Raw genomic sequence first — 16,932 nt, 5'->3', positions numbered from 1 at the left:
AGTCTACATCAAGAACCAGTCAAGACTCAAGATCAAGTTTCAGAAGACTTAGAGATAGGAACCTTGTAACTCATAGATGATACGCTTTTTTAGTTTCTTTTCATTTTGATTTTAGTGTATAAGGAGTTCAACAAGTAGTAACAGCAGCAATAGCAGTAAAATCACACTTTTTTCGGTAATTCCAACTACCAAAATTCCCAGAACTACACTAACATGATTCCTTTATAGCCAAGGATATGTAGGCAACCTCGGAAGCAAGCTTCGGTCAAACTTTTTCAAAATGCTTCTCATGGAGTATCAAACGGGCAAAATTTGCTCATGATTGCTCACTTTTATCTTTGCCCGAAAACTCTTCATGTTCTCGAGCAGAGAGGAGCAACTGTGAGCAGGTAATTTTTTCCCCACGCCTAAATTACTCCTAAAAATACTCTAATTTAGTTTTAATTATCTTTATGAAATTTTAGGAATTTTTCTTTATTTTTTATTTGTTTTGGCACTATTTGAACTTTTAGCATATTTAGTGGCATTTTAAATCATATATATATATATATATATATATATATATATATATATATATATATATATATATATATATATATATATATATATATATATTATTTTATGCTTTACTCTTTACATTTCTAGATTTTAATCACGTGTTAGTTGCATTTCTAGAAAATACAGAAAATCAAAAATGCTTTAATCTTTCTATTTGTTTTTACATTTTTAGGTGTAACTAATTAACTTAGATTGTTAATTTACACTTTAACTAGCCTAATTGTTAGATAATTCATTAAATAGGTTAATTTTGCAATTTTTAGCTTTACATGTTAGGTTAATTAATTGGTGGCTAAGCACAAAAACAAAGAAGAAAGGAGGTTGCCTAGTTTTAATAACGTTGGGCCGGCCTCAATGGTCCAAATTTCATCAGATCCGCTCCAACCCACTCCCATTATCTGGCCCAGACCCCCATTAAATCCAAACGACCCCGTTCTGTCACATTCAATCCTCACCCTCCATCTCCTTCAATCCAACGGCCAGGAACCCCCCATCCCAATCCCTTATAACTGTCTGAACCTGACCCCACAAACACCAGAGACCCACTTCATTTCCCCATCTCCCTCACCTCTTTCATGCTATTTCAGAGCTGCCGCCGGAAATCGTCTCACGGCGGCGGGTGAACACCAAATGGCCTCAAACTTTCACCCTATGATCTTCAGCGTCCTCTCTTTCTAATGCCCCTAGCCTCATCCCTCAAATCCCTCCGAAATTACAGTTATAGTAGATCTAAAAAAACGCCAAAAAATAGTCCGCCTCTTGTTCTTTCTTTCAGTGATTTCAGAATCGATTTGACCTGAGACTTGTGTTGATCGGTTGTTCTCAGTGAGAACAATCGATTAACATTAGTTTCGGTTTATTTCGAAGATGCCGGAATCCGACTACATCGTCGTCGACCAGCCAATGCTCTAATCTCTCCTATAGTCGCTGCCGCTCTAAAGCTCAACAGCGCTCGAGCCCATTTGAGCACTAAAGGGTCAAATCTCCAAATCCCACACCTCTTTTTTCTCTTTCACGTATCATTTCTTTTTCTGGAATTGGTCATAATTCTTCTCTTTTGATTAATTAGTTAGGTTTAAATACTGCATTCTCTGCTCTAGATTGTTAACCAATTGTTTGTTAATTAAATTGAATCGCTTTTATTTGAATTACTAAATTGGAGCACAAATTAGTTGGCTTTCCTGTGCGCCGTTTTGTTTGATCAAGCTGAAATAAATTTGGGCATGTTTGATGGACAGGCCTGATGAGGTTGAAAGCCCATTAAGCGTGGTTGGTTTGGTGGCTAAATAGCCCAAGCGATTGGTTGTTTGAATGTTAATTAACAGGGAATAGGAAAGGATTTCAAGTTTTTTTAACTTAGAAGAATGTTTGGTAATTACTGGAAGCTTCTAGTTTGAGGGTTTAAGTGAAAATCATAGAAGTTAGTGGGGGTTAAAAATAGGAAAAGAATCATTTTGGACAGCTGTCCAATTCAGTTGCAAAAGATGCCATTTTCCTAAATTTTAGGAGGCTGAGAAATTCTTTTCTAGGCCTTATCTCATTCTCTCATAGAGCATATGCATATTCTATTAAAAAAAAAGGGACTCTTCCTCATATTCTCACACAGGTTAAGCACTCAAAAGGCAGCTGAAAACTTCAAAAAAAAAAACTGAAAAAGAGTTCTGAAAAATCCAAAACTTCTTCAGGATACTAAAATTTTCTGCTCCTTAGCTCAGCATTCCTGGTTTTTTTTTTTTTTTTGCTTAAACATTTTGTGGGATCATTGTTAAGTGCTGCTGATTTCTTGCATTGCTGGGTTCCAGATCTAGTTCTTGTTGCTATTTCCTGTTGTCTGTTGCTACATCAAGGTATTTCCCTTTGATTTCGATTGTGTAATTTGGTTTAATTTAACCACATCTTTAAAAGAATGATTTCATGAAATCATATGTCCTTCTCTGTTATGTTAGTGATTACTATCCCTGAATTTGTATGCTTGTGTTTACCTGAGTATGAACTGGGCTTAAATGTTAAACTACATGTTGTTCTCTGCTGATTTGATGATTGCCATCATTGAATCGTCTGCTCATGTTTATTTGAGTATGAATTGGATTTAAATGCTATCATGATACCCTGTGCTTGAATCGCGAGTTGGTAACTGTGAGCATGTGGCCGGGATTTGCAAACATGACTTCTAAATTGAGTAGATCAGTGGTGTTTCGAAGCGAAAATCAAGTTGAAACCCTTGGTGATGAGCAGGCTTAACTTCAGAGTTAATTGTTTTTTTTTAGGTTTGTGTATTGTCATAAGTGAATTGTAATTGTATTAGAACCTATTTGTACCCTATGAGAATTATTATTAAGAGGCTTTTGATTGTAAACTTAAGCTTTTTGCCTACTTATGCAATTTGAATGCAAGTACGAAAGTTGATTTTTCGTTTTGTAGTCTATGTTCTGTCAGTGTGGAAATCAGGATTTGGGTGAGAGTTCTTTTAATTATAATTATTCATTTTATGTAATTGATGTAGTTGGTAAATCTGGCCCATTTCTGGGCCCAAGTTGAAAGAATGTGAAGCCCAACGCTACTGTCCTTCATTTTTAAATCTCCCTTTCATCCTTAATTGACAACCTCCTCTTGAAATCGAGCAGTCCCAAACGTATTCAACCCATATATGAAGTTTGACTGGGAAGTGTTAACTCGTCAATAGCTCGTATTTAGCTTAGCTACTAACAGACTCTGTCCATAAATAATCTCCCCATAATTCTAGACTTCCACATTTAATCTTAAACCTTAGGAAATATTTAAGCTTTAAATATCGAAGTTTGATTTAGGTGCGTAAATAAATCATCACGACTATGGGTACGGCTCCCATGGCATAGTCGTGATACATAATTTCCCAATTCGGGTGCGCATTTCATGCGACTCAACTATAACTTCAAAAAATAATAATAATAAACATGTTGCCAATCGCGAGTGCGTTTCACGTGACGCGATTCGTAATATGTTCAAAAAACGGTAAGCTATTTAAATAAATTTCATAAGCCCTAAAAGGCAATTTAAATTCTATTTAAAGCGGTTAAAAAGTTAAAAATGCACAATAGGTTTTAAACATGTATTAAATCAGATAACTAGGTCAATTATCAATAGTTGAGCGACCGTGCTAAAATCACGAAACTCGGGAGTGCCTCACACCTTCCGGGTTAACAGAATTCCTTACCCAATCTTCTGTGTTCGCGGACCAAAAATAGAGTCAATTTCCTCGATTTGGGATTTAAAATAAACCGGTGACTTAGGACACCATAAATTATTCCAAGTGGCGACTCTGAATTAAATTAATAATCCCATTTCGAATAACAACAACAACCCAGTATAATCCCATGGGGTCTGGGGAGGGTAGTGTGTACGCAGACCTTACCCATACCCTGAGGTAGAGAGGCTGTTTCCAATAGACCCTCGGCATCCTTCCCTCCAAGAACTCCCCTCCTTGCTCTTGGAGTGACTCGAACTCACAACCTCTTGATTGGAAGTGGAGGGTGCTTACCATCAGAGCAACCCACCTTGTCAAAATGTCACTTTAATTGGAAAAACTCCATATCCCTCGGAAAAAAGAGGTGTGACAATGGCAAAGACTTTAAAATCCGTACCTCAAAAAGAAATTCCCTCTTCATCGAGACCGTATGAGAACGTTTTGCCTGTTGCCACTGAGGAACCGACAACATAACCCCCTCTAAATGTGTTCGTCCCTACGGGGTGCCCAACCGAAGCCGATTTCAAGGTTGAGAAAACCTCCTCGATACCGGGTCGGTGCGAGCCGGTCTCGAGATACATATGTTCAATTTCCGACAGTGTCCTCGAGAAGGTCAAGGATGACTGCAACTGGGCCGATAAGCTCGTAGTGGTTCCTACCCCCGAGGAATCGATCACTACCCACGTGGAGGGTTTTTTAAGTGTTTACACTTACCCTTTTACGCTATGTCCTTTAGATCCAGTTATTATAGCCTTTTGCAAAAGGTATGAGGTGACTCTCACGCAGATTCATCCTTCATTTTGGAGGATTGTAATTCTTCTTCGCTTCTTCGTGAGCAAACTCGAGGGGTATGCGCCTGTATAGTCCCGGACTCTATCGAGGGGGGCTAATAAAACTTGCCCGTCGGGCCAGTAAGGCCCCATTCTCGAGCATCGACGAGGATCAGGACCGAGGTTGGTTGGGCCGATTCGTTCGAGTGAAAACCTCGGACTTAATCCCGGCCGAGGACATGCCATTTCCTGAGAAATGGAACATGAAGCGTAAGTATAACCTTGCCTTTAATGTTTTGTTCGGCATTTTCCTTTTGACCTTTTTCTTATCGATTCTTTGTGGTGCAGTTGTTGCTCGGATGTTGGATGCAGTGCCTCGACTCAAGGAGTGGGTCGAGGGGATCGTGTCGCAAAATCCCTACTCCGAGATAGCGTGGCACGAACTTTCAAAGAGTCAGTGGGAGGCCCGTTCTTATGGTGAGATTTTTCTTTAAGTTACATTTGACCTTATTTTTACGCCGTCGATTTCTAACTTGTTTTACTTCTGCAGGTTTTGTCAAAGGATGTTGAGATGAGGCCTCCGTCTGATGACATATTCACTGAGCCCTCTGCTTCGAAGCAGGATAAAGAGAAGAAAAGAAAAAGGGCTTCGAGTTCTCCGAACTCGAAGAAGAAAAAACCAAAAAGGAGGCTGGTGCGCAAATCTAAGGAAAGTGCTAGCACGCGGGAGGTTCCATCGGATTCGCTCAGTCGATTGAGGGACGAGTCCGAAGAAGAAGAAGAATAAGCCTCCGAGCTGATGACCCGCGTGAGAAGAGGTACCGAGCTGCCTCAAACCAGGGTAGTCGATGAGGAGGCAGTGGCCGAGGCCTCCGAACCAAGGAAGGAAGAGGCCATTTTGCCCCGAGCTGGGGAGGTCGACAAGGAGACCACGACCGGTACTCCTCGGGCTGAGAGAGATGCCCTGAAGGATGCGCTTAGGTTGATAGATATTTCTGGGTCACCATCATTCACCGACTCGATGATAAACGAGGCCCAGATGCTGAAAGGACGCCCAAACGAGGGGCCTCAAGGGGCGGCAAATTCCTTCAACAACTTCTTCGATGGCATGGATTCTACCGCCTCGGAGGATGTACCGGGTAAGGTGATTTACCGGTGCCAAAGAAGATGCCGTCTTCGGGAGCCAGCGGATCTTCTTCGAGTCCGAGATTGGTAGACCGGTTCCCAGCTCCGAGTGCAGATCCTGACCGGAAGTGGTCAATCATCATATCCATACTAGAGGAAGCCCGGGTTCTTTCCACCCTCGTGGGGGTTGCCAGCTATCTTCAATGTCTGGTGACCGAAGAGGATCAGGCCAAAATGGACGAGGTGGAGGCCCCTTGTCTTTTCAACGAAGCTCAGCAGGCATTGAATCGGGTAACTTCGAAAGCCTTTTTATTATGTACTTAGATTAATTTGCGAATAAACATAACATTCTTCTTTGTGTTTGCAGCCCTCGGTGCTTCATCACAAAACTTTTCTCTGATATCGGGAAGAGTTAAACCAACACGAGGCCAAGACTCGGGGGCTTATTGAGAAGATGGATGCTTACAAGCTCCTCAGTGAGATGCTCCAGGCCGAATTAGAAACGGCTCGGAAGGAGCATGCCGACCTAGTCGAGCAGGTAAGACGAGTGAGTATTTGAACATAGTGATGATGATTCAGACACAATGGCTAACGACTCGAACCCACATGTTCAAAAGAAACTTGACCAAATCGAGCAGCTCCAGGAGGAAGTGAACACGGTGAAAGCTGAGGCCGAAGAATGGAAGAAAACCATAGACCGCCTGGCCTCGGAAAAGGAGACTGCTTGAGAGCAACTGGCTTCGATTGAGGTCCAGCTCCGGGCTGCAAAAGAAAATGCCTTGGTACATGCCAAAAGGATCGAGGAGCTCCAGTCACAACTGAGCTCGGCGGTTTTCGGCCAAGAAAATCTGGCCAAAAAACTTGAGGTCGCCAAGTCGGAGATTGATGTGGTTAAGGCCGAGGCTGATGAGCGGGTGGCCCAGTATAAGGCCGATGTCGAGGCGGCTCAGGACCAAGTGAGAAATTCGGTGGAGCATATGAAGTGGCAATCCCGAAGGGAGGCCCTCGAGGGAGTTCGAGCTCAGGGTTTTGACCTGCTGGCTGAGATCGAGAAAGCCAAGTTATCCGAAACCCAGGCCAGGAAGCTGGCTTATCCCGAGGAGGATTCCGAGGGGTTTGAAGATTCGGATGAGCTCCAAGATGGCGGAGACCCTGAAGGTGATGACGCGGCCCCCGGCGGAGACTAGACCAGTTAGGCGTTTTTAGATGTCTTTGTTTTTTTGTATTTTTGTTGAGGCCGTTTTTGGCCCTTGTAAAAAATTTCATCGAGCAGTTCGATCCTTGTAAAAGAAATTTTTGATTATGAATATAAGGCTTTTTCCCTTCAACAGTTTTCAAGTTTTCTCTTTGCCTTGTTTATTTTTATTTGCAAAGATCTAAGTGCCTTGACATAAAACAATTTAGAGACTCGAAGAAACCTTACCTTCATCTATTTCGTTTTAGGCATCGTGGGGGCTCGGTGTGACCAAAAGTTTTCTTTCCCCAAAGTACTTAGACTTCTTTAAGTCATAGTCTGTCGAGGGTAACCTTTGGAACCGGTTAAGAAATTTTAAGGTCTTGTTGTTTTTGTTACTGATCTCGGACATCTCCAAGTCGTGTTTATATGGTCGTAGCCTTTATAGTTCGGGTGTTGTCCCGTGTTAGTATCATTATTGCGAGATATCCGGGTTTGCCTAAGATGGCAGTCCCCGAGTGGGGGTGGCCTTAGCCTATAAAATTCGGGGGTTGCCTAATAGGTCTTATACTCCTGATGTCAAATAGCTTGGACCGTACGAGTTTGTTTTCAGACGACAGTCCCCGAGTGAGAGAGTGATTATTCGAACTCCGGTTAAGGTGGCCCTTGGACTCGTTTCCTTTATGGGATCATAAGCGGGGAATTCCTTAAGAAATGTAAAGGAAAAAATTTTAAAAGACAAGTTGTTTGCAAGTAAGAGACTTCTCTTTATTCTTGTGCATAATAGTAATGTATGTGCGCATGCTTTGTGTCAGGGTTCGAGCATTCTATGTGGGCACGGTTCATTTGACCGTTTGGCCCTTACATTGAATCCTATCGATCGAGACCCTTCAATCCTGAAGTCTCTTTCCATGCTAAAGTTGATATCGGAGGGTAATGCCCCCCAGTGTTCGGGGTTGATCGAAGAGAGACCTCGAATACTGTTCCGATCACCGTCATCGGTTCGTTGCCGGCCCGCGATTCTAAGTTAGCACGATTTACTTGTTGCCTCGTTAAAAACCTTGCCGAAAAATCTACCTAAAATCTCGTACCGTCCCTTGTTAGTTACCTACAAGCGTTAGTTTAAGATGTAAATAAAAGAAAGAACGGGGTCGTACCTTAGCAGTAATATCGCTTTAAGTGAGTTATATTCCAGTTGTTCGGTAGTTTCTCACCGTTCATTGTTCCGAGCTTGTAAGATCTTTTTCCGGTGATCTAGATAATATGGTACGGTCCTTCCCAATTCGGCCCCAATTTTCCTTCGTTCGGGTTCCGGGTGCTTAGCACCTTTCTTAGTACCAAGTCCCCGGTATTGAAGTGTCTAAGGCTAGCCCTTCGTTTATAATATCTTTCGATCCGCTGTTTTTTGGCGGCCAACCTGACAAGGGCGGCTTTGCGCCTTTCATCTAATAGCTCTATGTTCGTACTCATAGCTTCGTCGTTCGATTCCTTTGTTGCATATCGGAATCTGATACTTGGTTCCCCGACCTCTACCGGTATCAAAGCTTCGGCGCTATAAACCAAAGAAAACAGGGTAGCCCTGGTACTGGACTTCGAGGTTGTACGGTATGCCCACAAGACTTCGGGTAATATTTCTTTCCATTCCCACTAGGGTGATATGGTGTCGATAGGATCCTTTTGATCTTGTGGTCTTCAAGTAACTTGGTTACTATGCTTCCGATGAATTGTTTCCCATTATCGCATACAATCTCGGCCGGCATTCCGAATCGGCATATAATGTGGTCCCAAATGAAATCGATGACGACCTTCTCACTGACCTTCTCGTATGTCTGGGCTTCCACCCACTTAAAAAAGTAGTCAGTCATAAACAATATAAATTGAGACTTACTTGATGCCCATGGAAGGGGGCCAACGATGTCCATTCCCCACTTCATGAACGGCCATGGTGATAAAACTGAGTGCAGCAGCTCCCCGGGTTGATGGATCATCAGAGCGTGTCTTTGGCATTCATCACATTTTCAAACGAACTCCTTTGCATCCTTTTCCATGTCGATCCAGTAATAACCGGCTCTGATTATTTTTCGAACCAGCGATTCGGCGCCCGAATGATTTCCACAGGTACCTTCGTGCATTTCCCTCAAAACATACTCGGTATCCCCTGGCCCTAGACATATTGCAAGTGGGCCATCAAATGTTCTTCTGAACAAGGTACCGTCTTCAGACAGGCTAAATCGGGTAGCTTTTGTACGCAGGGCCCTCGACTCTTTTGGATCAGAGGGCAGTTTATCGGACCTGAGATATTCCACGTATTTATTTCTCTAGTCTCAAGTTAGGCTCGTCGAGTTGATCTCGGCGTGGCCTTCTTCCACCACCGATCTCATAAGTTGTACGACTTCTCCCGAGTGGAACTCGTCGTCTTCGACTGACGACCCCAAGTTAGCAAGGGCATCAGCCTCGCTGTTTTGATCCTGAGGTACGTGTTGCAAAGTCCACTCTTTAAACCGATGTAATGTCACCTGTAAGTTGTCCAAGTATCTTTGCATCCGTTCTTCTCTGACCTCGAACGTTCCATTGACTTGGTTTACCACGAGGAGGGAGTCGCACTTGGCTTTGATCGCCTCTGCCCTCATGCTCTTGTCTAGTTCAAGGCCTGCAATCATGGCCCCATATTCGGCCTCGTTGTTAGTCAATTTCACACTCTTAATAGATTGTCTAATTATATTACGTGTTGGTGGCTTTAGGACGATGCCAAGTCCGGACCCTTTTGCATTTGATGCTTCGTCCGTGAAGAGGGTCCAGATTCTCGAGAAGTTCCTGAGTTAACCAATAACTCTCTTTCGACCTCGGGTATCAGGGTCGGTGTAAAATCGGCCACAAATTCTGCCAAAATTTGGGACTTAATGGCGGTTCGAGGTCGATACTCAATATCGTACCCACTTATTTCGACGGCCCATGTGGCCAATCGGCCCGAGAGTTCGGGCTTATGCATAACGTTCCTCAATGGGTAAGTAGTCACGACACATATGGGGTGACATTGGAAGTACAGTTTTAGCTTCCTAGAGGCGCTTAGCAAAGCGAGCGCCAGTTTTTTCAGGTGAGGGTACCTAGTTTCGGCCTCACCAAAGGTCCTACTAACATAGTAAATTGGAAATTGCGTACCTTGCTCCTCCTGAACTAGGACTCCACTTACCGCTATCTCCGAGACCGCCAAGTACAAGTACAGTTGTTCGTCTGTCTTCGGTGTGTGAAGCAAGGGCGGGCTCAATAAAATACCTCTTGAGTTCCTCTAACGCTCGTTGGCATTCCGAGGTCTATGAGAAGTTGTTCTTCTTTTTCAACAGTGCGAAGAATCGGTGGCTCTTGTCGGACGACCTCGAGATAAATCGCCCCAGGGCGGCTATTCGCCCGGTTAACCTTTGCACGGCCTTTACGTGTCCACGATCGTGATATCTTCGATGGCTTTGATCTTATCGGGGTTGACCTCGATTCCCCGATTGGATACCATGAATCCAAGGAACTTACCCGACCCAACTCCAAACGCACATTTTTCTAGGTTTAGCTTCATGTTGTACTACTTCAGTATGCTAAAAAATTTCTGCAAATGTTTTAAATGGTCATCTGCTCGCAAGGACTTAACTAACATGTCGTCAATGTAAACCTCCATTAATTTTCCTATTTGTTCCTCGAACATCGGATTTACTAAGCGTTGGTATGTGGCACCAACATGTTTTAATCCAAACGGCATCTTATAACAGTATGTGCCGTATTTAGTGATGAAGGAAGTTTTTTCCTGATCACCCGGGTCCATCCGTATTTGGTTGTACCCGGAATAGGCGTCGAGAAAACTGAAGGTCTCGTGGCCGGCCGTGGCATCGATCATACGGTCTATGTTGGGCAAAGGAAAAGAGTCTTTGGGGCATGCTTTATTCAAATCTTTGTAGTCTACACACATTCTTAGTTTATTCTCTTTTTTAGGGACCACCACTACGTTTGCTAACCAATCCGGGTATTTGACCTCCCGAATAGACCCTATTTTAAGAAGTTTAGATATCTCATCCTTGATGAGAGCATGCTTGATCTCAGACTGGGGTCTCCTCTTCTGTTTAACCGGACGGAACTTCGGGTTCAGGCTCAGCTTGTGAGTGGCTATCTCCGGTGGGATACCTGTCATATCGAGGTGGGACCAAGCGAAACAATCTTCGTTAGTTATAAGAAAGTGAATGAGTTTTCCCTAAGCTCAGAGCTTAGCCCCGTGCCCAGGTATACCTTTCTATCGGGCAAGTTTTCTCTCAATATGACTTGTTCCAGTTCTTCAACAGTCGATTTAGTGACATCGGAATTATCGGGGGCTATAAAAGATCTGGGAACCCCATAATCATCATCCTCGACTTCCTCTTGTTTGTCCAAATCTGCCGAAGATGGTATCAGTGATTGCTATTTGACCTCGTTTTTGACCATCTGGTTTGGGCCCTTCGATGTTGAAACTGCAGATGCCGGTATCACCTCTTTGACCGCAAACATTTCCTTTGCATCCGGTTGTTCCCCGTAGACTGTTTTAACTCTGTCAGGTGTTGGGAATTTCAATGCTTGGTGCAGTGTTGAAGGCACGACCCTCATGTTATGGATCCATGGCCTTCCGAATAGAGCGTTGTACCTCATGTCCCCTTCGATCACATAAAATTTGGTCTCATGGATGGTCTCGGCGGTGTTCACTGGTAACGTTATTTCGCTTTTAGTGGTCTCACACGCCATGTTGAATCCGTTTAGAACTCGAACTGCAGGCAAGATTTTGTCTTGTAGACCGAGCTGCTCCACGACCCTTGATCGAATGATGTTGGCCGAGCTACCTGGATCAATTAACACACGTTTAACCCGAATTTTATTTACGAGTACAGATATTACCAGTGCATCATTGTGGGGCTGAACGATCCCTTTTGCATCCTTGTCGTTGAAAGATAAAGTTCCTTCCGGTATGTAGTCTCGAGTTCGCTTTTTCCTAGTGATGGATACTTTGGTGCGTTTCAACATCGGGCCTTGTGGGATATCAACCCTGCCGATGATCATGTTGATGACGTGTTGAGGTTCTTCTTGTTCTGCCTGTTTGTTAGAATCCTTGTTCCTGAAATGATTCTTGGCTCGCTCGCTCAAAAATTCTCAAAGTGCCCATTGTTGAATAGACGAGCTATTTCCTCTCTCAGTTGTCGACAATCTTCCGTTCTGTGACCGTGAGTGCCATGATATTTGCACATCTGGTTAGGATCCCTTTGGGTTGGATCGGACTGTAGAGGTCGAGGCCATTTGGTATCCTTGATGCGCCTGATAGCTGATACAATAGCGGTAGCATCGACACTAAAGTTGTATTCCAATAGCCTTGGTGCGTCTTTAGACCCGGTGGACCTGTCGAAGCCATTTTTGGTCATAAGTCCCCGGTTGCTTTGACCTCGGTCATTTATCTTTTCGTTTCTCATGGAGTTTCGCCTGGACCCGTTGCTTCTCCGATCTCTATTATATGGCTGATATCGATCCCTATTTGGCCTTGGTTCACGACCGATCTCTCTCTTGACTCTGTCGAAGGTTCTGACTGGATAGACAAACCCCGAAGGGGCCCCAAGTTGATCATCTTAGACTCTGATTTTTGACTGATACCGGTTATGCACATCGACCCATGTAACAGCCGAGTATACTATTAAGTTCTGCTTCAGCTGCCCGAGCTTTGAATATTAAGTCCTTGAGTGAAAGCTTGAACAGCCCAATCATTAGCGACCGGTGGCAGATCCATTCGTTCCATTTGAAACCGGGACACGAACTCCCTGAGCATCTCGTTATCCTTCTGTGTGACTTTGAAAAGGTCTGATTTCCTAGTCTCGACCTTGATGGCACCTGCATGTGCTTTTACGAAAGAATCTGCAAACATAGCAAATGAGTCAATAGAATTAGGAGGTAAGTTGTGATACCATATCATAACTCCCTTTGACAGGGTTTCCCCAAATATTTTCAACAAAACAGCCTCGATCTCATCGTCCTCCAGGTTGTTCCCTTTGATAGTACATGTATAAGAGGTTACATGCTAGTTAGGGTCGGTCATTCCATTGTACTTGGGTATTTCGGGCATATGGAACTTCTTGGGGATTGGCTTCGGAGCCGCGCTCGGAGGGAAAGGTTTTTGCACGAACTTCTTGGAATCGAGGCTTTTCAATATCGGAGGTGCTCTTGGGATTTGCTCTACCCTGGAATTGTAGGTTTCCACCTTTTTGTCGTTAGCCTCGATCTTTTTCTCCCCTGATTCTATCCGTTTTGTCAGCTCCTCGAGCATCTTTATGATCTCGGGGTTAGTCCCCGATTCGTGCTCGTTCGACCTTTCTACGACCAGTTCATCCCTGCGGGTGACTTCCCTGGGAGGATCGGCATCAATCCTGCTTGGTGCACGGCTTTGGTTGTGTAACTGGGCTATCGCCGCCAATTGAGCCTGCAACATTTCCAAGATCACTCGTAGACTGATCTCGTCTCCTTCAACGTTTTGCGTGTTTCGATTTGCCGATCGGGCTCCACCACGAACGTTATTTTCAGGGTCGGTAGGCAAGTTTGCATCGATAGCCACATGCGAATTAGCGTCAATCGGATTTGCGATTGGAATTCCAGCGGGATCAGCAAGTGGTATCTCGTTACCGGGCGCTATGTTGTTATTTTCACCTTGGTGACCGGACTCGTTGTCAATATGCAGCGGTGTTGATTGAGAGTTTGACATTTTTGTATTTTAGCCTAGAATCAAAGACACTTCAAAGAGAAAGTGTAAAGCAATATGTGTTATGGAGATTTGTATCAATTAACCACAATTATCCTTAGCCCTACAGTGGGTGCCAAACTGTTTACCCTCAAAATTGGATAACAATTAAATTTATACGCGGTTTTAAGGATACGCAATATAACTTGATATAAAATGAGAAATCACATTAAAATTGAAATTAATGATAAGAAAAGTAAATGTAAACCACACAAGTTGAACAATCTTGGCCTTGAAGGTTGATCACCTTCGAGTCAAAAATTTTGTCGCAGGTGCGAAGCTATGCACGCAGAAGCGGAAAGGGGAAGGGGAGATGGCTTCGTAGAAGCGAAGAAAACGTCGCAAATGCGACTCCGCAGAAGCGAACTTCCTGTCCGCAGAAGTGATGAAGCAGCATAAGCGAAGGAATTCTCGCATCTGCGAGACCGCAGATGCAGTTAAAAAATTCCGCAAAAGCGAAAACCCCTGGACAGTACAAAAACAGAGGGGTTCCGAGCTTTTTCCATTTTTGGGCATTTCAAGCTCGGGCTGGGCGATTTTGAGCGAGGTTTTCACGGGAATTCTTGAGGTAAGTCACTTGTGACCATTTTTAGTCAATAATATTGAACTATCGTCGATTATTCCGACTAGATTACGTGTTTTGAGGTGCAAATCGGGAATTTGGACCTAGGGATTTGAAAATAAGATTTGATGATTTGGAGGTCGAATTGATGTCGGAATTTGGTAAAATTGGTATGGTTAGACTCGTGGTTGAATGGACTTACGGATTTTATAATTTTTGTCGGTTCCGAGATGCGGGCCCCATGTGCGATATTTGGGTGAAATTTTGAATTTTGACGAAAAATTTATATTTTCATATGGAATTAATTTCTATAATTTGTATTGATTGAATCGAATTATTTATGACTAGATTTGAGGTGTTTGGAGGCCGATTCGTGAGGCAAAGGCATAGCAGAGTAAAGAATTACACGACTTGAGGTAAGTAACACTTCTAAACTTGGTTCTGAGGGTATGAATCCTCGAATTTGGTGTTATATAAATTGTTTGGAAGTGAAGCACATGATAGGTGACGAGCGTGTGGACGTACACCATAGAAATTGTGACTTGAATAAATTCTGTGAAGTTGTAAAATTAAGGAATCATGTTATTATTCGCATATTTCTCCACATGTTAGGAAATTGAGCTGAGACTCGTATCAAAGATCATGATTAGGCTACGTGCCGATATTATGGGGCCCACAGGTCGTGTTGTTGTTGAATTTAATTATTTTAAAATATATAATTCATACTCAGTCATGTTCATCCATTGTGAGGATATTTATGGGATCGGGGTTGCCCGCCTGCAGCTATATATATATATATATATATATATATATATATAGTTGTTGTTGAATTTAATTATTTTAAAATATATAATTCATACTCAGTCATGTTCATCCATTGTGAGGATATTTATGGGATCGGGGTTGCCCGCCTGCAGCTATATATATATATATATATATATATATATATATATATATATATATATATATATATATATATGGAACTGGGCTGCCCTCCTACAATAGGCCTTACAGGCTTTATTATTATACGGATCAGGACTGCCCACCTGCAGTAGGCCATATCGGCTTTATATCATGCTTGGGCTGAAGGAGCCCCTCCGGAGTCTGCACCCCCCACAGTGAGCGTAGATGATTATATATTTGGGATGGACTTCCCAGGGCATGGACTTGCCTTATTTATATTGTGATGAATTTTCCTGGACATGGATCTTGTCCAAATCATTTACATTTGGGGATAAATTTCCCTAGGGCTGGATTGGCCTTATGCAGTTCTGAGTGACTGACTGTCAGTCGATGTGTATATATATACGGGATGGAATATCCCTGGGCTGGATTGGCCATAACTAGTACCGAGTGACCGAATGATTAGTGACCAATAGTACATGAGATTTTTCCACTGAGATGTCATATTCCGCATATCACGCAGTATCGATCTATTTTACGTGTACTGAGTTTTACTGTTGAACTTGAAAGCATGCCTACATTTTTGTATCGTTATTTATATACTGGACTATACCTGCGGAGCTTGTCACTACTTTCAGTCTAGAGGTTAGTCTTGTTACTTATTGAGTTGGTTGTACTCATATTACACTATGCACCTCGTGTGCAGATCCAGGTGCTTTCGGACATGGCAACTGTTAGATCTCAGAGTGTTATCAGTTGGAAACTATCAAGGTAGCTGTCTGGCGTCCGCTGACCTTGACTCTCTCTCTTTCAGTTATTGTATTGTTCTATACTTTCAAACAGTGTTTTATCAGTCAGACATTGTATTCATTTAGATGCTCATGTATTCAGTGACACCGAGTTTTGGGAGTTTTGTATCTGAAATTGTGAGTTTTTCTATTGGAATCAAATGTTATGTTTTCAAACTTAAAAGATATTGTGATTTATTGAGATTGTTGGCTTGCCTAGTATTGAGATAGGCGTCATCACGACATGTGAGATTTTGGGTCGTGACAGGAACAAATGTTAAAGTGCTAATACTCAAACCTACAGAGATCTTCATAAATGTATTTTGTAAGTGGAATAAACATTACCTATCTAAATCAAAACTGAATTTCTACTTTCTACATCCAGAAACAATATATATCAAGACCGACATCCTAGATGATAAGAAGATTGAGAGTTAAATTTCTAAACTACTGAAACTAATTAAGAAACATTAGTAGACTTAATACAACAAACAACGGGAAAAAACAATCTACTTTCAAGATATATGTTTTTATTTGAAGAACTTTGGAGAATGCCATCAATGCAAAAATGAAAAAGAAAAATTGCTCGATAGTTAAGCTCCATGACATATGTGGATAACATTATACTATCCATAACCTACTATTTTGGGATAACTATATTTTATTCGTAGTAAATATATAGTCCATAAGCTACACAACATTCTCTTGTGAGAAATTTGATATTGCTATTAAGAAAATCTTTAAATCAACTAAGTCATGCCCATTACCTGCACTCTCCATCAATAAAGTCCATAATTTTCTAATCCTTCTTCAGAGCAAAGTGTCAAACACATATAGAACATGTCAAAAGAAATTAAACACTCGAAAAATTTCCACAATTTTCTATTCTAAGTGGATTCAAAATATAGTTTCAAAGACTAATACAGTAGATGGGCATAGTAGCACATCAATACATAACATAGCAGAAAGGGGAAAACTCACAAAACAGAGGAACATGCCGAATATGTTCATGATCGGCATTGTCGTACAGGTTGCTGCTTCCCGTTCT

At 42.4% G+C, this 16,932-nt stretch overlaps 1 long non-coding RNA gene across 3 annotated transcripts; it reads left to right on the top strand.

Moving 5' to 3' along the window:
• The first annotated feature begins 1,075 nt into the window (after window positions 1-1,075).
• LOC117276819 (uncharacterized) lies at window positions 1,076-16,088 on the top strand. 3 transcript variants are annotated; one of them, XR_011410852.1, is made up of 5 exons: window positions 1,076-2,405; window positions 4,900-5,028; window positions 5,102-5,967; window positions 6,044-14,609; window positions 15,803-16,088. It is a non-coding gene; the product is annotated as an uncharacterized lncRNA (long non-coding RNA). The 3 variants fall into 3 exon arrangements; XR_011410853.1 differs by having other exon boundaries at window positions 5,102-14,199; window positions 14,542-14,609; XR_011410851.1 differs by having other exon boundaries at window positions 5,102-14,609.
• Window positions 16,089-16,932: the final 844 nt, after the last annotated feature.

The sequence above is a fragment of the Nicotiana tomentosiformis genome, chromosome 1 (assembly GCF_000390325.3).
Source record: "Nicotiana tomentosiformis chromosome 1, ASM39032v3, whole genome shotgun sequence".
NCBI lineage: Eukaryota > Viridiplantae > Streptophyta > Magnoliopsida > Solanales > Solanaceae > Nicotiana > Nicotiana tomentosiformis.
The sequence above is the reverse complement of the archived record's forward strand: the minus strand, read 5'-3'. Positions and strand labels throughout refer to the sequence as shown.